The sequence below is a fragment of the Chlorocebus sabaeus genome, chromosome 11 (genome assembly GCF_047675955.1).
Source record: "Chlorocebus sabaeus isolate Y175 chromosome 11, mChlSab1.0.hap1, whole genome shotgun sequence".
Lineage (NCBI taxonomy): Eukaryota > Metazoa > Chordata > Mammalia > Primates > Cercopithecidae > Chlorocebus > Chlorocebus sabaeus.
In genome coordinates, this window is record NC_132914.1 from 118,021,744 (window position 1) to 118,043,706 (window position 21,963).

The 21,963-nt window shown below is 40.6% G+C and overlaps 1 protein-coding gene across 1 annotated transcript in view; it reads right to left on the minus strand.

Moving 5' to 3' along the window:
• SPPL3 (signal peptide peptidase like 3) overlaps positions 1-21,963 on the minus strand; it is a 143,539-nt gene that overhangs the window by 52,791 nt on the left and 68,785 nt on the right. The window lies entirely within an intron of this gene.

A 21,963-nucleotide genomic window follows, 5' to 3' on the forward strand; every position in this document is an offset into this window, starting at 1 on the left:
AATATTGTACATGGTATTTTATAATTTATACTAAGATCTTAAAAAGTTCTAACAATTTTGCAAACCATACCAAATACCATGTAACCAGAAGTTATAGCTTATTTTATGATGTTATTTGAAATTTCATATACTATTTTCAATTCAAACTATCATTATAAAAGTTTTTGTTGTTGTTGTTTCTTTTTGGAGACAGGGTTTCACCTGTTGCTTAAGCTGGAGTGCAGTGGCACGGTCTTGGCTCAGTGAAACTTCCACCTCCTGGACTCAAGCAATCCTCCGACCTCAGCCTCCCAAGTAGCTAGGACTGCAGGTGTGTGCCACCACAGTCAGCTAATTTTTGTATATTTTGTAGAGACGGGGTTTCACCATGTTGCCCAGGGCTGGTCTTGAACTCCTGGGCTCAAGCAATCCACCTGCCTCAGCCTCCAAAAGTGCTGGGATTACAGGCATGAGCCACTATGTGCCTGGCATTATAAAAGTTTTACAAAAAGCCTTTTAACAAAAAGATTTTATTATAAAATACAGAAAATTGATTTAAATAAATTATAGCCAATTTGCATTTTTAGAACTATCAATTTTCTTTTTCAAAATTACAAAAATTCATGTTCATTGTGAAAACTCAAAAATGGGTAAGTATATAAAGCAAAAAGCACAAGTGCCTCCTCCTTCCTCTCTGTACTTCCATTCCCTAGGAGGAGACATTGTTTACAATTTGGTATGTGTATCCTTCCATACAAATTGTGTACAGAATGTATACACATTACAAAAACAGGAAGCATACATGTTCTTTTAAAACTTGCTCTTTTAAAAAATTCAACTATGTACGCAGGAGCTACTCTTTCCTGCTGCCTTCCCTTACTGGCCTTGTACTGCAAAATTAAAACGTGAAAACTTCACAAGTACAGAAAGCACTCTCTTTTAAAATAAATAGAAAACTTCCAGGTTCAATGAGCACAACTTTTAACTACTAATTGTCTCAGCATTCTCATTTTGAGTCCTTAACAAAAGCAGTATCTCAATGTTTCACGTTTTCATCTTATGTAACCTGAATTAGTAAATTAGATTGTTGTTTCTTTTTTTTTTTTTTTTTTTTTTTTTTGAGACGGAGTCTTGCTCTGTCCCCCAGGCTAGAGTGCGGTGGCCGGATCTCAGCTCACTGCAAGCTCCGCCTCCCGGGTTCCCGCCATTCTCCTGCCTCAGCCTCCCGAGTAGCTGGCACTACAGATGCCCGCCACCTCGCCCGGCTAGTTTTTTTGTATTTTTTAGTAGAGACGGGGTTTCACCGTGTTAGCCAGGATGGTCTCGATCTCCTGACCTCGTGATCCACCCGTCTCGGACTCCCAAAGTGCTGGGATTACAGGCTTGAGCCACCGCGCCCGGCCTAGATTGTTGTTTCTAACCTCAGTAGAAACAAACGGATGCCTTGGCGCATGCCTCTCTGCCTCTCTCTCTCTCTTTTGTTTTTTTGAGACGCAGTCTAGCTCTGTCCCCAAGTTGGAGTGTGTTGGCGCAATCTCGGCTCACTGCAACCTCCGCCTCCCAGGTTCAAGCGATTCTCCTGCCTCAGCCTCCCGAGTAGCTGGGATTACAGGCACCCACCGCCACACCCAGCTGATTTTTGTATTTTTAGTAGAGACAGCGTTTCACCATGTTGGCCAGGATGGTCTCGATTTCCTGACCTCGTGATCCGCCCATCTCAGCATCCCAAAGTGCTGGGATTACAGGCATCAGCCACCATGCCGACCTGCCTCTCTGTTTTTTTTTTTTGTTTTTTTTTTTTTTTGAGACGGAGTCTTGCTGTATTGTCAGTGGCACTATCTTGGCTCACTGCAAGCTCCGCCTCCTGGGTTCATGCCATTCTCCCACCCCAGCCTCCTGAGTAGCTGGGACTACAGGCGTCCGCCACCACACCCAGCTAAATTTTTTGTATTTTTTAGTAGAGATGGGGTTTCACCATGTTGGCTAGGATGGTCTCGATCTCCTGACCTCATGGTCCACCCGCCTCAGCCTCCCAAAGTGTTGGTATTATAGGCGTGAGCCACCACGCCGGCCTGTTTTCTTTTTTTCTTTTTTTTTTTTTTTAAGAGACTTCTGTCTCCCATGCTGGAGCCCAGCTGTGTGATCACAGCTCACCGCAGCCTTGAACTCCTAGCTTAAGCAAACCTCCCACTTCAGCCTCCCCAGTAGCTGGGACTACAGGTGTGTATCATCATGCCTGGCTAATTTTTTTATTTTTAAATTTCATAGAGACAAGGGGCTCACTACGTTGGCCAGACTAGTCTCGAACTCCTGGCTTCAAGTGATCCTCCAGCCTTGTCCTCCCAAAGTGCTAGGATTACAGGTGTGAACCATGGCACACGGCTTTATGCCTCTTTTTAGTCAATTTAATATTTAATGAAGATAGGGACATTTCTAACAACCTTTTATCAAAGGCAAAACCATGGAATCCAACAGGTAAAGATAATATAGACATCATGCTAGTGAACATTCAAATCTCTTGTGAAAATAATATTAGAAAAAAATGCATCTTGTACTTTAGCAGATGTGCCCTAACAACTCCTATCTAGTCTAGGGGAATTACAAAAACACTCATATTGCACATAATATTACATTTTAGATGTATACAGAAATCACTTTTGGAAAATAACATTTGTTTAACAAATGTGAACATGTTAGCAGAAACATTTTGCTATCCTACAACAACTTCATAATGAAGTTCTCTTTTTCCCTATTTACCAGGGAAATTTCTACCACTTGAATTCTCTAAGGCTAGGGACTTCTTAGCATAGACGGATTATATTTATTAATCAGCCAAGTTGAGGTCATTAGAGGTTGCCTTAGTGAAGTTCAAGCAGAAATACGTACCCTTTACTATAAAGTCTTTAAAAAGCCCTGGAGACAGAAGGAAATATCAACTGATGCTAAGCCTAGGATGTACTTAGAAACAAGTTCTTGTGGCCAGGCATGGTGGCTCATGCCTGTAATCCCAGTACTTTGGAGGCAGGTGGATTACTCCAGGTCAGGAGTTCGGAGACCAGTCTTGCCAACATGGTGAAACCCCGTTTCTACAAAAAATTACAATACAAAATTACAAAATACAAAACAATTAGCTGGGGTGTGGTGGTACGTACACACCTGTAAACCCAGCTACTAGGGAGGCTGAGACAGGAGAACCACTTGAACCCAGGAGGTGGACGTTGCAGTGAGCCGAGATCGTGCCATTGCACTCCAGCCTGGGCGACAGACCAAAACTTTCATCAAAAAAAAAAAGAAAAAAAGAAACCAGTTCTTGCTCTGTTACCGTTAATAGCTGTCTTGGCTAATAATCTGCTGGGTCCGCACTGCATCCTTAATCAGTAGAAGGAGATGATTACAAAGACAGCAAAACTAAAGTTTGAATGGAACATGAACTCGAATTACACAAAGCTGTGCTGTTCAATACAGCAGCCACTAGCCACATGTGGCTATTTAAATTTAAATACAATTGAAATTTCTTAAGTTGCATTAGTTGCATTTCCAAGTGTTCTATAGCTAGTGGCTACTGTATTGGATGGCCAGATTAAGAACACTTGTATCATCGTGAAAAGTTCTAGTGGACTGCAATGACATGCATCTCTATAGAAAAATACGTTAATAGGGCCAGGCGTGGTGGCTCACGCCTGTAATCCCAGCACTTTGGGAGGCGGAGACAGGCGGATTATGAGATCAGGAGATTGAGACCATCCTGACTAACACGGTGAAACCCTGTCTCTACTAAAAATACAAAAAATTAGCCAGGCGTGGTGGCAGGCGCCTGTAGTCCCAGTTACTTGGGAGGCTGAGGCAGGAGAATGGTGTGAACCCGGGAGGCAGAGCTTGCAGTGAGCCAAGATTGCGCCACTGCACTCCAGCCTGGATGACAGAGCAAGACTCTGTCTCAAAAAAGAAAGAAAGAAAGATACGTTATATTTCAAAACTAGGGTTCTGGACTTTTATTAGTGGTAATAGCAACAACATCTAACACTTTAAATTCTCACATCACTCTACAAGTACTACATGTCTAGAAGTCCTTATCCAAAAAAATGCCTCGAGAACAAATTGATTCAGAATTTTTTGGAGTTTTACAATGAAAACACCCCCATTACTGCAGTCTGGAGCAGTAATCTGTAATCAAATACTAATATTTCTGTAGTGAAACAGGAATATTCACACGCAACAGCATAAAGGTTATAAATAGCTTCATATCAATTTGGGTCAGGTTTTGCTGCCAAACGAATCAGAGAAAACTTGTGGGTTTTCATTTTGGGGTTTGAAGAACTGTGAATCTCTGTGATTATTAGGATTTTTTAAGATCAAGAGCCAGATGCACTTCTGATCTTAGGTGGCCTAATTCCAGAGTCTCCCAAATTGACTTCAGTATCTGCCCAAAACTGGATGACAAACTGAAGTTCCTATCTGTAATTACACAGTAATTAGCTACGTCATCCTCCCTGGGCAATCCTTTATATCTTTCTATTATCTATAAAATCCTCTTTGGGCCCAGATAAACTTGAAAGCTCAATTAATTTTTATTTTTCAAGGGTCTAGGTTTTGGCTGGGTGTGTGGCTCATGCCTGCAATTCTGACACTCTGAGAGTCCGAGGTAGGAGGACTGCTTGAGCCCAGGAGTTCAAGACCAGCCTGGGCAACAAAATTAGATGTGACTCTATGAAAAATTAAAAAAAAAAATTATCCAGGCATGGTGGGGCACGCCTGTACTTCCAGCTACTTGGGATGCTGAGGTAGGAGGATCCCTTGAGCCCACAAGTTTGAGGTTGCAATGAGCTATGAGCATGCCACTGCACTTTCACCTGGGTGACAGAGCGAAATCCTGTCTCAAAAAAATTTAAAGTCTGTATTTATATTGTTTTGCTTTCAAAAAACAGAAATATTACCTGAAATACTCTTTCCATCTTTCATTTTGCCCATCATTGACATAGGTAAATCAGCACTGCCAAAGATGACCCTGTTTCCAGGTGACTAAAACTGGTATTTTCCTCTTTTAATCACCCAATATTTACAGATTTAAAAATGGCTTAATATAAATCTTACCTTACTCCAGTAGATATACATGAAGGTAAGCCATCATCTTACCTTGGGTAGCAACTCTGGTTTGTTTATTCAACCCATGGGAAATTCTTCTCTAGGGTCTTTTTAAAAAATGTGGCCAGCCCTAAGGCTAACTTACAAACTCTTCATTTTCCCTCTGCTAGACTGCTTTTTCCAATATTTGTTTATGCCCTTGGTCTCCTGAAGTAGGCTCAATTTTCACCTACTCTACAAGCTCATAAAAATGAGCACAGAGCGGTTTCAAAAATGTCTAAAGGTTTTCACTGCTGGTAACGACAGGGAGGAATAGGGCCCCTCCTGTATCATCCTCTGTTCTGCTCTTTGCCCACACAAAGAATGAAAGCCTTCATCAGCATTTCAGAAACAGACACAGATTTTACTACAGGAACTGCAGTTTGGGGAACTGGGGTAAGACTATGACAAATGGAGCAGGCAGGGAAGAAAAGGTATTCCAAGGAAAAAGGGTGGGTAAGTCTGGCCAATAATAGGAAATCAAAACTCACAATCTTATTTCACAGTCTCTCCCTATCCTACATTTCAGACTCTACCAAAGCATCAACAGAAATGTGTCATTCTTCAGGCCCTCCTACTGAGGTGTCTGTTCCCAGAGGTTCTGGACAGACATGAAAGACAGGAACTACTCTATTCTGAGATAAAGGAATTCTTACTGAAACACAGAAAGAAACTAAATACATGCATTTGAGACATGCCGAAATCAGGTTAGCCAAATGTATTGAAAACAGTCTTGAAGACTTTGTCAACTGACGTATCAATATAGGCCAGCTGTTCAGTTGAAATATTTTATATATTCATTATGAAGACCACTAATTCTTTAACTACATTCCAAGCCTTTACCTTAATAGACAAAGAGTTACCAGAAATGTCTCTCACATACAAGACTAAACTCTAAACCCTAAGATTTTTAGAGCCATGCTGGATTTTAGTAACTGCTCTATGGTCAAAAATCTATTTCTAGCTGCTTTACCAGCAAGTGCTTATAACACATATCCTGCTAAAAATCATGCCAAACTGAGACACAGAGAGTACTGTTCTATAACGTGTTCTATGTGTCAGCCTTCCAGCTATACAATGAAAGCATTCTTGTCCACCCCAAAACCAAGCAACTACTATTCTAACACTGCACAGACATTGCCTTAGACCAGCACTTCTCAAACTTTGTGGTTGCAGAACAATTTACACTCTTAAAATTGAGGACTCCCAAAGAGCTTTAGTACATGTGGGTTAGCAGTATTTACTGTATTAGAAATTAAAGCTGAGAAAAAGTTAAAGTATTAATTTATTTATACATAATAAAACCATTACATGTTAACATAAATAACATTTTTTAAAGGGCAAATATCTATTTTCCAAAACAGAACAAAAAAATTAAGCGAGACAAGGGACATTCTTTACATGTTTGCAAACCTCTTTAATGTCTAGCTTAAATGGAAGATAGTTGGATTCTCATATTGGCTTCTGCATTCCATCTACTGCCATATGGTGTTTGAACTGAACTCTATGGGGGAAAAATCCAGCTTTACACAGATAGTTGGAAAAGAAAGAGTACTTAATAGCCTTTCAAGATAACTATCCATATTCTTCTTTGATACTACACTAAAATTCAACAAGTAGTAATTTCTTAAAGGTTTACTGCAATGTTGAATTTGAAACTATCTCAGTGGATTTTTTTGGATTTTACTATATTACATTAAAATCCACTGGACTGTTCTGAACTTTGTGTGAACCTTTTTACCCATGGATGATTTTGTAACATCATGCATTGGTAATCTGGAAGACACTGATTCGCTGAGTTATGTTGCTCTTCCAGATGTTGTCTCTTTTCATTATACAATATCTGAAAAATCATATTTGTTAGTATCATTCTTGGGGCTCATGGTAGCAAATACAAATTTTCAAAAATTCTATTTTCACTTGGAAGCTCAAATTTTATCATTGATAAAAACACTTTTTTTCCCTTTAAGTGACAGGCTCACTTGATCTGTTTTTGAGAAACTATCTGCCAACTATGCCCATCAGTCATTCTTTCAAGAAAAAATGCTATTTCAATTTTAAACAAATCTAGTTCAGTTAGCACCTCAAATGACTGAACAAGCGGTTTCCTCAAGATAACCAACGGTACTTTGGTATATAGGGGATGTGCTTTGTGGAAATTTTTTTTTCTTTTTTTTTTATTTTTTATTTTTTTATTTTTTTTTTTTGAGACGGAGTCTCGCTCTGTCGCCCAGGCTGGAGTGCAGTGGCGCAATCTCGGCTCACTGCAAGCTTCGCCTCCCGGGTTCACGCCATTCTCCTGCCTCAGCCTCCCGAGTAGCTGGGACTACAGGCGCCCGCCACTGCGCCCGGCTAATTTTTTTCTATTTTTAGTAGAGACGGGGTTTCACCATGGTCTCGATCTCCTGACCTTGTGATCCGCCCGCCTCGGCCTCCCAAAGTGCTGGGATTACAGGCGTGAGCCACCACGCCCGGCCGAAATTTTTCATTTTATCATTAAAAATTTCCATTTTATCACTTAGTGTACTCAAGGGTTGAAATTTAACAAAAGAAACTTACTGCTTCATCAAGAACATTCTAAGTGTAAATGGCATTTCAGAAGATAATCCGTGTGCCTGGTGGTGGTGAATACGATGATTACCAGTATCGCCTGGTGCCACCGCCTTGATTCAGGTGAGGGCGCACCAGAGGTGCAAAAATGAAAAAGACAAGTAATGTTAGTAGTATTATGAAAACACTTTGACCCTATGGACCCCCATGATAGGGTCTCAGGAATCTCCAATGGTCCATGAGCCACATTTCGGGAATTGCCCACAAGTTCTGGCTATGCAAACTGCCAACACTTTCTCACATGTAATTGTTACAGATCACAAAACACCAAAAGTTGTTACGATTTTTTTGCTACCCAAAATTTCAAATTTAAAAATTATATGCAAAAAATGACTTGTATTCCATGCCTAAAGAAATGTTTATTTTTCCCTTTATGGAAATATGCTGAAATAGGACTTAATTTGTATCTTTATCTAAAAATATTAGTCTAACATAATGTTGGAAATAATTCTTTTCCACATTTCCCCATAATTTAAAGGAGAAAACCAAACCAAATATGTATTATAAGCTTAATAACAGAATAGGTATCTTATCAAATAAAAATTTATTAAATTTAACCATTTACGTGCAAGGTACAAGTAGTAAATAAAACAGTTACTTAAGGCTGGGCGCAGTGGCTCATGCCTGTAATCCCAACACTTTGGGAGGCTGAGGCAGGAGGATTGCATGAGCCTAGTAGTTTAAGACCAACCTGAAAAACATAGGGAGACCCCCATCTTTGCAAAAGTATCAAAATATTATCCCTGCATTATCACAAAATATTTCATGGAAAGACATATACGAAATATACTATATGTTGATATTTTATATTTTACCAAGACTAGTACAATGAAAAAATGATTACTTCCATCAGAGATACAAAATCTGCTGACGGAGCAAATTCATATGAAAGAAAGGTATTACTCTTCAAGGCAGTCAAGATGATCTGGGGTAATTTTGTTTTCAAATACATCTTATTGCCTAGGATAGATAAGAAAGGATTTATTGCGGGGGCAGGGGTGAAACAGAAAGAAGACCCTACATTAAAGGCTTCGATGGCAATATGCTTCAACTTTTTCCTTTGAATTATCCTTTAAGACAGGTCCTCACATCATAGTTTCAAAAGCACGTGCATTTTATCGTGATTTCAGCATACAACCAGCAACACACTGCAGTTTGTGTTCAACACTGCAGCCAGAAACAGCCCTGTACTGGCTGTAACAAACATAAGGAAAGGGAAAAAATTAGGCAGCTGGTTTCCTGAGACAATGCCAATAGGTACAAGCTGGATAAAGCAGTTTTGCATTTTTATTTGGCCAAGGGATTCGTTTACAGAAAAAAAATTATAATGCAGCTTTTGAAGGTATCTTTGTATCACAATCCAAGACTGCTTTAGAACTTGTACAAAATAAATCTCCTTAAAAACTCGCAAAAATCTGTGTTAACAAGCTGGTTGAAATTACTATTTCATAAGAAAAATGCTACTGAATATCTAAATATCCTCTCAGGATATGTGCTCATAAAACTTAATAAAGCCTAAGTGTTTGCCCCAAATAATTGAAAGCAGGGACTCAAACAGATACTCGTACACCAATTTTCACAATGGCTTGGCTGTGAATAATGAGTTGGGTTGGGTGGAAGTAGCCCAAGTGTCTACCGGTGAAGGAATGGATAAACAAAATGTGGTACAGCCATCCAATCAAATATTATTCAGCCTTACAAAAGAAGAAAATTCTGATACATGCTACAACATAAATCAACTTCAAAAACATGATGCTATGTGAAATACACCAGAAACAAAAAGACAAATATTGTTATGATTCACCTCATATGACAGACCTAGATTAGGCAAATTCATAGAAAGAGAAAGCAGAATAGCGGATACCAGGACTGGAGAGAAGGGGAATGGGGAGTTTTTGTTTGATGCATACAGAGTTTCTCTTTGGGATGATGAAAAAGGTCTGGAAAAGGCCGGGCGCGGTGGCTCAAGCCTGTAATCCCAGCACTTTGGGAGGCCGAGACGGGCGGATCATGAGGTCAGGAGATCGAGACCATCCTGGCTAACCCGGTGAAACTCCGTCTCTACTAAAAAAATACAAAAAACTAGCCGGGCGAGGTGGCGGGCGCCTGTAGTCCCAGCTACTCAGGAGGCTGAGGCAGGAGAATGGCGTGAACCCAGGAGGCGGAGCTTGCAGTGAGCAGAGATCTGGCCACTGTGCTTCAGCCTGGCCGACAGAGTGAGACTCCGTCTCAAAAAAAAAAAAAAAAAAAAAAAAAAAAGAAAAAGGTCTGGAAATGGATAGCGGTGACTGTTGCACAAAACGTAAGTGAATGTACTTAATGCCACTGAACTGTACACTTAGAAACAGTTCAAAGGTAAATTTTAAATTGTATGTTACATATATTTTACAATAACAACTTTCATAAAACTTTAGGAAATTTTTAAAAACTGGTCTTAACCTCTAAAGGAACTGGTCTTAACCTCTAAAGGAACTGGTTTTTTACTGTATCAGTTTCATTAAAAGATTATTCCCTGCCATTTAATGCTGATAACAGTCTTAGAAATGATTCTAGAAATGAAGTCTTAAAAGCATCTATACAATTCCAAAATATAGACTTCAAGAAGAAAATTTCCAATGACTTATAAAAATGAATGCTACAGATTGACATTTAGTTATTTCCTAGGGGCTAACCTCTCCTAGTGACAAATTCTGTGGACAAGCAAACAGGAGCCTAAGAGTTTAAATCACAGTTCATCCAAACTTCTATGAGTTTCATAGAAACTCAGGACAAACTAGAGTTTCTATCTGGGATGATGAAAAAGTTGAAGAAGAAAAGTCTCCTGGGTCCCAGAGCAAGGAGGGATTTCTAAGACAGACTGAATTTCAGTAGCAAATCTCCTCTTCTACCTGCATATACTGCGGTCACCTCAAATTCAACACATCTAAAAGTCAAACCAAATCTATCCAACAACTTGCAGTATCTCATATGTGCTGCAAGCTTCAACTAGAATAAATGCCTGTGGTCACTGTTCCGTCCTATCTTATGTATCACCACATGCATGGTACTCTGCGAGGTACTGGCACTCCAGGATGAAGACTCAGCCCCTACCACCCACCAAGAATTGCCTAATAGGGAGACAAAAAGAAGTAAACAGGTTACCAAATCATGCCATGGCACAGACAGGTGTAGGAACTCAGTATGGAGGCCCATGTGACAGTGTGACCTGCTGGGAGATCACAAAGCAGTCAAGCAGTTCAGTTGGGCTAGAAAGGAGAGAGCAAGAATGAGTGATCATGCGTGCAAGAGACAGAAAGAAAAAGCAAGAGCTAGAGCATATTCCCACAAAGGTGCCTGTGAGAGATGGAGAGTATGTGTGTGGTAGCGGGGAGTGGGGAGGACAGGCAACGAAAGGAAGAAAGGCCAGTTCACATAGGGCTACCAAACCTAGGGATCTGGCTGTATTTGCTGTCTTCGCTGGTATCTTCTTGTTATACTGTGCCTTCCATCAACAGCACTTTATGGAATTTGCTCTCCCCAAGATTATCAACAATCTTGTTGTTACTTAATCTAGTAACACTTCAGTATCTTACCTGATATCCTCCCTCCCCTTGCAGGATCTGACAACAGTAACCACTTCCTTTTCTTGAAACAATTTTATCCCAGCTCACACGACATCCTACTGGATTTATTCCCCACTCTCTGGCTGCTCCTTACTTTCTCCTTCTCCTCTGCCCATCAGGGCTCTGTTATCGGTTCTCTTTACTTCTTCCTCCACACCTCATCTTTGGGTGGTACTGGCTACTCTCGTGCCTTTGGTAATCATCTGTATATGCTGACAATTCCCTTTTCCAAGTAGTAACTCCAATCTTTCACTGAGTCATGTGCCCAGAACTGTCCTAAGTGCTTCCCATTATGATCCCCATTTTGTACAGATGAAAAACCTGACACAGTGGGGTGAATTAGCCTGTTGGTTTTACTACAGTCATTGTGTTTTGTATAATTCACTCTATCACAGAGAAATTTTGTTTGTTTGTTTTTGAGACGGAGTCTCATTCTGTTGCCCAGGCTGGAGTGCAGTGGCGCAATCTCGGCTCACTGCAAGCTCCGCCTCCCAAGTTCACGCCATTCTCCTGCCTCAGCCTCCCTAGTAGCTGGGACCATGGGAGCCACGCCCGGCTAATTTTTTGTATTCTTAGTAAAGAGAGGGTTTTACCATGTTAGCCAGGATGGTCTCGATCTCCTGACCTCGTGATCTGCCTGCCTCAGCCTCCCAAACTGCTGGGATTACAGGCGTGAACTACCGCACCCAGCCCACAAAGAAATTTAAAAGAATAGCATGAAGAATTGTTAGGAAGAAGCAAGCTGAAGACCTATGTATTACATAAAACCACTTTTATTACAAATGGGACTACTTCACATTTCTGTGTGACTTGAGTTTTTAAAATAACAGTAAATTTTTTTTAATGGAACACAGGATTCTGGTGGACACGTTAGCAAAAAAGACAAAGAAGTGTTAGTGATGTCTGATTTGGCTATATTTTTCACTTATACTAAATACTAAAAGCTTGTGTTCTTCAGTCGGATATAGAATTTAACAAGTAATACTACAGAGTAAGTTCTATAGAATTTAATTTTCAAAGAGCCCAATTTAAATACAACGGTTTTCTTAAACTTCCCCCACCCCCCCCCCCCCGAGACAGGGTCTCACTTTGTCACCCAGGCTGGAGAGCAGTGGCATGATCGCGGCTCACTGCAGCCTTGACCTCCTTGGGCTCAAGTGATCCTCCCACCTCAGCCTCCCAATTAGCTGAGGCCACAGGTGCATGCCACCACAACGGGCTAATTTTTTTTTGTTTGCAATTTTTGTAGAGATGGGGTTTCGCCATATTGCCCAGGTTGGTCTTGAACTCCTAGGCTCAAGTGATCCTTCAGCCTTGGCCTCCCAACATTCTGGGATTACAAGCATGAACCATGCCTGGCCTTCTTAAACTTTTGACATTGTTTTTCACACAGGAAACAGAAACAAGCTTCCATGCACTATTCACTTGAAAAGACAATTTAATTAAGTAGCTACTGTAACAATACATTTCTAGAAAGCTTAATTGCAGATGGAATGGAACAAATGTTAAAGGGTAAACATGCCCCCACCCCCAGTCCCATTCTCAAAGTGCGCCCTTCCCTATCTGACACTACCTTAAGTCTACTGGATAGTCATTATATTTACAACACAAATGGACTCTTAATTACTAACACCTTAAACTCATTTTAAAAAAAGGACAGATCCAAACTTATGTAATGTCAGTTTGATCCAGAACAATGTTCACAAATTTTAATTCATTAAATCCAAAATAATAAAGTTTTACTAAATTAATAATTGAAAAACTACATAATCTAATTTAGTTTGAAAAAAACAAGCCTAACACACTAAAAAGGAAATTATGGCAAAAGCAGCCCCAGTTCAGTTAACTGAATTTGTTATCAAACAGACCTAATGTATTCAGAGAAAATTTTTTTTGGTGAGTTATGAAACACTAAAGGAGCATCTGCTTATTGAGCACCTCAAAGGAGTTTGGCTTGGTAGACAGAAAATAGAGTGGAGGTGAGAAAACAAATCCCAAAAGACTAAAGGTCATGATCTTAACCCTCTAGTAACAGGGAACAGGTACACAGGAATATCATCAACAGGAGCAAGTATCGCTTGTCTTACAGAAGAGTGGAATTCCAGAGAGACTCACTGTAAGGTCAGCTTCTGTTTACAGAGGGGTTAAATTATGGTGTACTTGAAGCCAAGGTTTGTTAGCAGGATTTTAGCTGCTGGAGTTTTAACGTCATTTGAAAACATTACTTTTATTCAACTAGTAGAGTACAAATCTTAAGAATGTATAATAATATTTTTGCAAAATTAATCAGGTAGAAATATTCAGTGTAGATAAACTGGGCAGAATAGACTAGAATCAAGGAGACCAAGTAAGGTTCTTATGATAATCTAGGCACAAGGTGACCAAGTCTAGGTTAGTAAGAAGTGGAAAGAGGAGGTGCTATAGTCACAAACTATATTTTGAAAGAAGAACTAATGGGACCTTTCTTTGTCCAGTGTGTCAATCTCCAGTGACACATTCATTGGACAAAGAGAATGAAAGCAAGGCAAGAGTTAGGCTGGGCACGGTGGCTCATGCCTGTAATCCCAGCACTCTGGGAGACCGAGACAGGCAGATTACCTGAGGTTGGGAGTTTGACAACAGCCTGACCAACATGGAGAAACCCTGTCTCTACTAAAAATACAAAATTAGCCGGGCGTGGTGGCGCATGCCTGTAATCCCAGCTACTTGGGAGGCTGAGGCAGGAGAATCGCTTGAACCCGGGAGGCAGAGGTTGCGGTGAGTCGAAATCGCACCATTGCACTCCAGCCTGGGCAACAAGAGTGAAACTCCATCTCAAAAAAAGAAAAGAAAAAAAAAAAAAAGAAATCATGGCAAGAGTCAAAATTTCCATGGGTTATGACAAACTAAAACCTAGACCTACCTACCTATCTTGCCTACTAACAGTGGTAGATACCTGACTGTGCACTAAAATCCCAACTTAGGCACTCATGTATGTAGCAGAGACAGTTAGAGGTCACAACTTAAGGCAGAAACCTTGACGTGGATCACCTCCACCTGGCCTAAAGTTTACCTAACAATAAGCCCAAACAGCACCACCAATCAGCAACATCCAGACACTCTACCTTCCTAATAATATGGAACTGAGGTGCTCTGCCTTCTTTTGACTTTAAAAGACCTATCCCATTTTTCCTCCCTCAAACCTCATCTCCCAGAGCCTCCACTCTATGCTAGATTGGGATCTCTCTTTGATAGTAAAACGTTTCCTCTCAGCACTCAATCTTCGGTTTCATTTTCCTCAACAGCTGCCTCAATGGAAATTAGGAGTTACTACAAGGAGAGATAAGAGCTGAGAAAAGATCATTCTGGGATACAACAAGAAAGAGTTAAATGCTGAGTACATGTGCTGAGCAAACTGGGGCAGCAACATACAAGAAAACTGACCAAGGTTAAATGGACAGAAAGTGACAGAAACAGAATGTGAACAGTCAGTATGGCTCCAACAGTCCATGCTTGTATTACACCACATTACCCCTCTTAACATCAGCAGAAGAGCATAAGGGTTAAGAGTAGGCTATTTGAAACAGAGATTATTACACGTTTTAATCGAGATTATTGCACGTGATCTTCTACAGCAGTTTCAATAGAATTGTGGGGAAAGAGAAAGTGGGAATAGTGAGTTTATGTCATTTTCTATACAAGTTGAGCAGTAGAAGATAGGAGAGAAATTGAATGGCAATGTGAAAGGTCAATAGAGTGGCTTTGTTTATGGGTTTTTAAGGATGGTAGGGGGTACCCGTGCCATTCCGAAGACAGAAAAAACAGACGCTCTTAGAGAGCAAAAGATTAATGATAACCAAATGAGGGAAATGACTATGCCGGCAAGATTCTAGAGAAAACAAGAAAGAAAGGATTAGCTTTAGGAAAGAGAAACAACACCTTCTCTACTGAGATCAGAAAGGTCAGATAAGCAATAACAAGCTGAAGCACAGACGAGACTTTATGAAAGTACTCATGCCAGCAGGTCTCAATCACCTCCATATAACAAGCTGCAGGGTTAGTTATTCAGCATGACGTAAACAGAAGCTACATGCAGCAGGTTCAAAGAAAATGCAAGATTGGAAAGTACCCTAAGCTGAAATGTCCTTAAATTCAAGAATTGGTTTCATAAAATAATCACCTACTTTAATAAAATTCATAAGGTAGAAATTCTCTATATTGAGTTAACATATAAAAAGACACACCTAAGGCCGGGTGCAGTGGCTCATGCCTGTAATCCCAGCACTTTGGGATCCGCCGAGGTGGGCGGATCACTTGAGGTCAGGAGTTTGAAACCAGCCTGGCCAACATGGTGAAACCCAGTCTCTACCAAAAATACCAAAAAAATTAGCCAGGCATGGTGGCAGGCATGTGTAATCCCAGTTACTCAGGAGGCTGAGGCAGGAGAATTGCTTGAACCTGGGAGGCGGAGGTTGTAGTGAGCTGAGATTGTGCCATTGCCATCTCGGCTGGGCAACAAGAACGAAATCTTGAGCATGGGCAACAAGAATGAAACTCTGTCTCAAAAGAGAGAGAAAGAGAGAGAGAGAGAGAGAGAGAGAGAGAGAGAGAGAGAGACCTAAATTCCTTTCAAAGAATAATGACTATCTAAGCACTGTGGAAACGAGTCACGATGCCAAAGAAAGACATCAAGAGTTGGGCAAGGTAAACCACAGAAGGTGTCTCAGAAGATTGGTTGAAAAAAAAGGGTGTATTTTAAGCACAAGAAATGGCACATATAATAGTAAGAAGCTGGAAATGCCCCAAATTGGCTCAGCTTGAGAGGGAGCAACACCTAAGGCAATAATGAGAACAGGGCTAATGAAGAAACATGCAGAGCAGACAGAGAAGTGCCTTGTGATACAGAACAGTTAAGGTCACAGCCTCTGTAGCAGATGGCCTGGGTTCAAATCCTGACTCTGTCCTTTGCAAATCATGTGACCTTGGGCAAGTTAGCCTCTCTAGTCTTCAATGTTCTTACCTATCAAATGAAGTCGTGATGATATGTATCTTACAGAGTTAAGCTCTCAATGAAAGTTTCCCTTTTTTTGAGATGGAGTCTCGCTCTATTGCCCAGGGTAGAGTGCACTGGTGCAATCTTGGCTCAATGGAACCACCGCCTCCCTGGTTCAAGCAATTCTCCTGCCCCAGCCTTCCGAGTAGCTGTGATTACAAGTACCTGCCACCACACCTGGTTAATTACTTTTAGTAGAGATGGGGTTTCACCATGTTGGCCAGGTTGGTCTTGAACTCCTGACCTCAAGTGATCTGCCCGCCTCAGCCTCCCAAAGTGCTGGGATTACAGGTGTGAGCCACCCCACCCAGCCTCAATGAATGTTATCTGGTAGGCAGAGTGTTAGTAACAAGTAACGTTACTATGGTCAAGGGAATCACTATAAATTCTTCAACTGAGGAATGATTAAATGAGAAGAGTAAAGAAAATTATTTTAATTCTATAGGGGAGACTGACTTCAGAATCTGTACACTATTCTAGTTATAGCGTGTTAGACATGGCCGCCACTCATCAACTCAATATAAAAGGCAATTTACCTTTTGTATCGTGCAGCGGTCATGTAATACAAGTGCCCCGACCCCCTGAAAAAAACTTTGTTGCTGTTTTTCCCTAATGTTATAAATACATGTTTACACCAAGGTCATATCTAAATTCCAAGTTCCCCCTTGCTCTCATCCATTCTCATTTGTAAAGCAGGCCAACTTCTTTAAAGGAGGCCAGCCTTAAAGTGCTTTGGTTACACTAAGGATTTAGTGACTCAGAGGGAAGAAAAGGTTAAGACAAAGGAAGTCATGGCTGAGCTAATGCCTTAAAGCAAACATAAAGGTGCCAATAGGCAAACATCTAGAAAACTTTAATATTGATGAAAAATTCTTAGTGTTTCCCAAGCAGATTCTATGGAACAAAAGGGTCCTCAAGAACTTAACTGATTTACATGACCAAAAGCAGTGATGGACAAGTAGGTCTGGTAAGTGCTTAGCTAAGCACAATGCATTTCACCACTTGACTTTTTTCTGGCCTTAAGTAGAGAGCTTCATGAAGCTCATAAAACATTTTCCCACAAAATTTATCCTTTCCTCCTCTTTTTTCTTAGAGCAGGTAACAGCTCTTATGTCCCATAGCACATACTTCGGAGTCGTGCTCTGTTGCCCAGGCTGGAGTGCAATGGCACAATCGCAGTTCACTGCCACCTCTGTCTCCCGGGTTCAACAGATTCTCCTGCCTCAACCTCCGGAGTAGCTGGGATTACAGGCATGCGTCACCACGCCCAGCTGATTTTTTTTTATATTTTTAATAGAAACGGGGTTTCACCATGTTGGCCAGGCTGGTCTCAAACTCATGACCTCAAGTAATCTGCCCACCTTGGCCTCCCAAAGTGTTGGGATTACAGGCGTTAGCCACATGCCAGGCTGGAAGCTCTGTTCTATAAGGGATCGGCCAGCACTTTGGGAGGCTAAGGCGGGCGGACACGAGGTCAGGTGATCAAGGCCATCCTGGCTAACATGGTGAAATCCCATCTCTACTAAAAACACAAAGAATTAGCCAGGCGAGGTGGTGGGCGCCTGTAGTCCCAGCTACTCTGGAGGCTGAGGCAGGAGAATGGTGTGAACTAGGGAGGTGGAACTTGCAGTGAGCCGGGATTGTGCCACTGCACTCCGCCTGGGCGACAGAGCGAGACTATATCTTAAAAAAAAAAAAAAAGAAGGGATCTTGTTTGAAAACAAAATCAATGAAAAACCTGGTCATTAACTGTTGATTCAAAAACTAAATGTAAATAACAACCACCACAATTGTAACAGCAAATAATATTTGTTAAACATTTATTATGTGCCAAGTGCCATTATATGGAACTTTATCAACCTCTAACTTTTATTATCCCTAATTTACATATGAGGAAATAAATGAACGGAGACAGGGGAAACTTGTTCAGTGTTACACAGCCTAGTAAGTGATAAAAGTCTCTGCAAAATCTCTCCAAAGAGCAGACACTCAGCTGTCTCTGGCCTTAGCAACAAGAAGAATATTTAATACCCTTGTTTTTCAGAAGTATATACAAAGGATCAATGACTAAGGTCTTTGATCTTTAGCTTCTCTAAAGAGATTCACATCAAATAATGTCTTGGAGTTTTCACCTAAGTTTACCCCTGGAGTCCTGCTGTCCAGGACTCCAGGAGGGGAAAAAACACCAATACAATCTACTGTTTGAAACCGAAATAAAAATGAGATACCCTGGGTGATTTTATTTATGAATTTTCTAATTAATCCTGACAAAATTGAGACATTCGTAAAATGAGTGTCAAAATTTAAATGTCATACACTGGAAAAGGTTATTTTTATTTGGTAGTTATAAAGGGTGCTGGACTCTGTTCTCCAGTTGGTGATTTCTGCCAACCCTGAGAATGTTTTCAGAGGAAACTTGACTTAGCACGAGTCAGACTCTTGGCTAGAGTTTAAATCACAGTATTTTGAAAGTGTAGGTTTTAAAGATTTTTCCAAACTCTGTTTTCCTGTATATAGGGGGACCACAAACACCCAAACAAAAGCTGACTGAACTTCTTTATAATAATAAACATGAGAAATACCCTTAACAGGGAAGTAATTGTTTAAAAACTATCCAAGTAGCCAAAGCTTATTTGAAAGGCCTATGAGACCAAGAAATATAACTGCTGCTATAATAATAGGAACAACAATAATAATAGCAGCTAATACTTTGGGGGCTCTTACTGCATTGCTAGACATTGTACAAGCTGTTTACATTTTCCTCATTTCATCTTTTCAACATCTCCCTGAGGAACATACTTCCACTATCAGCTCTAGAGATGAGGATACTGAAGCAGAGAGATTAATTTGTCCAAGGTCAAACAGCTTCAGAGCTTCAAGGAAGAAGAACTAGCAGTCCCACCCAGGCAGCCTGGTTCTAGATCCAGAGGTCATGCTTTAAACCATTTTACAACACTCCCTAGCTCAACCTGGCTTGTGCCCCCCAGCCTCAGCTGGGATCATTAAGTTGTATCATGAATCAAAACGCACCCTCCAAGAGCTAATGGTAAACACCATACGTGGACCATTTTCCAGACTGGCCAATAAAAACAAGTCTCAAAGAATTTTTTTTTTTTTTTTTTTGAGACAAGTCTCACTCTGTCGCCCAGGCTGGAGTGCAGTGGTGCCATCTTGGCTCACTGCACTCGCTGCCTCTCGGGTTCAAGTGATTCTCCTGCCTCAGCCTCCCAAGGAGCTGGGACTTCAGTGCACACCACCAAACCTAGCTAATTTTTGTATTTTTAGTAGAGATGGGGTTTTGCCATGTTGGCCAGGCTGGTCTCAAACTCCTGACCTCAAGTGATCTGCCCGTCTCAGCCTCCCAAAGTGTTGGGATTACAAGCATGAGCCACCAAGTCTCAAAGAATTTAAAAGGACTGATATTATACAAAATATGCTCTTCAACTACAGTGGAATTAAATTAGAAATCACCCAAAGCAAACAAAATCTGTGAAATCCCCAAATATGTGGAAATGAAACACACTTCTAAATAACCCATGGGTCAAATAAGAGATCATATGGAAAATTAGAAAATATCTTGAACCGAATGAGCATGAAAACAAAACATATCAAAATATGTGGAAGGCAGCTAAAGCAATGTTTATAGAGGCAAATCAACAGCATTAGGTGATTATATTGGAAAATAAAAAAAGGTTTAAAAATCAATGATTTAAGTTTTCACCTTAAAAAAAAAAAACTAGAAAAAAAGGCAAATTACACTCAAAGTAAACAGAAGGAAGGAAGTAATACAGAGCAGAAATCAATGAGACTGAAAACTACAAAATTCCTTTCTGTAGACATCAATCAGCTAGTTCTAAAATTTGTATGAAAGCAAAGGAAGGAGAATAGCCAAAACAATTTTGGGGAAAAAAGTTGGAGGATTCACATTAACTGATTTAAAGACTTACTATAAAACTACAGTATTTATAGTGTGAACTGGTGAGGAATACATGTAGTGTTCACTGGAACACAGATTCCAGAAATTCACAAATTTATAACCAATGAATTTCTAACAAAAGTGCCAAGAGGAAAGAAACAGTATTTTTTGTTTTAGAGAGAGAGTCTTGCTCTGTTGCCTTGGCTGGGGTGCAGTGGCGTGATCACAGCTCACTGCAGCTTCGAACTCCTGGGTTCAAGAGATCCTCTGCCTCAGCTTCCCGAGTTGTTGGGACTACAGGTATGTGCCACCACTCCTAGCTCAACTTTTTTATTTTTTGTAGACATGGGGGTCTCCCTATGTTGCCCAAGCTGGTCTTGAGCTCCTGGGCTCAAGTGATCCTCCTGCCTCAAGCCTCCCAAAGTTCTGGGATTAGAGGCATAAACTACTGGGTCCAGACTAGGAATAGTCTTTTCAACAAATAGTGTTTGAACAACTGGATATAAATATGCAAAACAAAAAACCTCACACTGTATGCAAAAACAGACCATAAGCTTAAATGTGAAACTGAAATCCATAAAGCTTCATTATTACTACCCATAAAAACAGGACACCTTAGAGATAAGAAGCAACATTTAGGTTGTGTACTGTGGAGTATGACATTTAATTAATCCCCCCAAGAATTATGAGAGATTGGTTTTGCCTTATATTATTATTTTCTGACTCTAATATTAAAAAAGAGAAAGGAAAATACAGGTGTGCAACCTCTTAAAGAAAATGAGCCATTTGGGGTCGGGCATGGTGGCTCACACCTGTAATCCAAGCACTTTGGGAGGCCGAGGCAGGCGGATCACCTGAGGTCAGGAGTTCAAGACCAGCCTGACCAACATGGAGAAACCCCATCTCTACTAAAAATACAAAAAATTAGCCAGGCATAGTGGTGCATGCCTGTAATCCCAGCTACTCAGGAGGCTGAGGCAGGAGAATTGCTTGAACCCGGGAGATAGAGGTTGCAGTGAGCTGAGATCACGCCACTGCACTCCAGCCTGGGCAACAAGAGCAAAACTCCGTCTGAAAAACAACAACAACAACAAAACGCTATTTGGAAATGAAAGTGAAATTCTTATTTTACTTGGAAATCCTTATATCCAAGGAAGAAACACAAGGTTGCCCTCACAGCAGGTCCAAAGCTGACTATACCATACAGGAGGCCTGTTTCCATACTGTAGGTTAATATCAGAGATTTGAGTTGCACAGGAAGACTCTTTAAAAACAGCCAGTGTGTTTTACTGAGCACTTCCAAAGTATAAGAGACTATTTTAGGCACCACATCAGCATTAAGGGCATCTGGTGATAACTCACTGCTTCTGAGTCAAGATTACAATCTAAGTAATAAGATGTGCATAAAATAACTTTAAATGCACTACAAAGAAATCTAAATTTCAATAAAGGAACATAAGAGCTATAGGAGTTCAGAGGAAGAAGAGATTGCTTCCAACAGTAAAGGTCAAATTAGCCCCTTTCTGAAGAGGTAAAATTCAAATTATTCTTGAAGAATAAGTAGGATCTGAAAATGTGAGATCGTTCAGGGAGAATAAGATTCAGAAGCAAAGGGTACAATAAGAATGACGGCATAATGGCAAAGAAGTGTGGGGCATGTGTTAAGTACTTGGAGCTTACTTGGAGCATGGGTACCAGAAAGG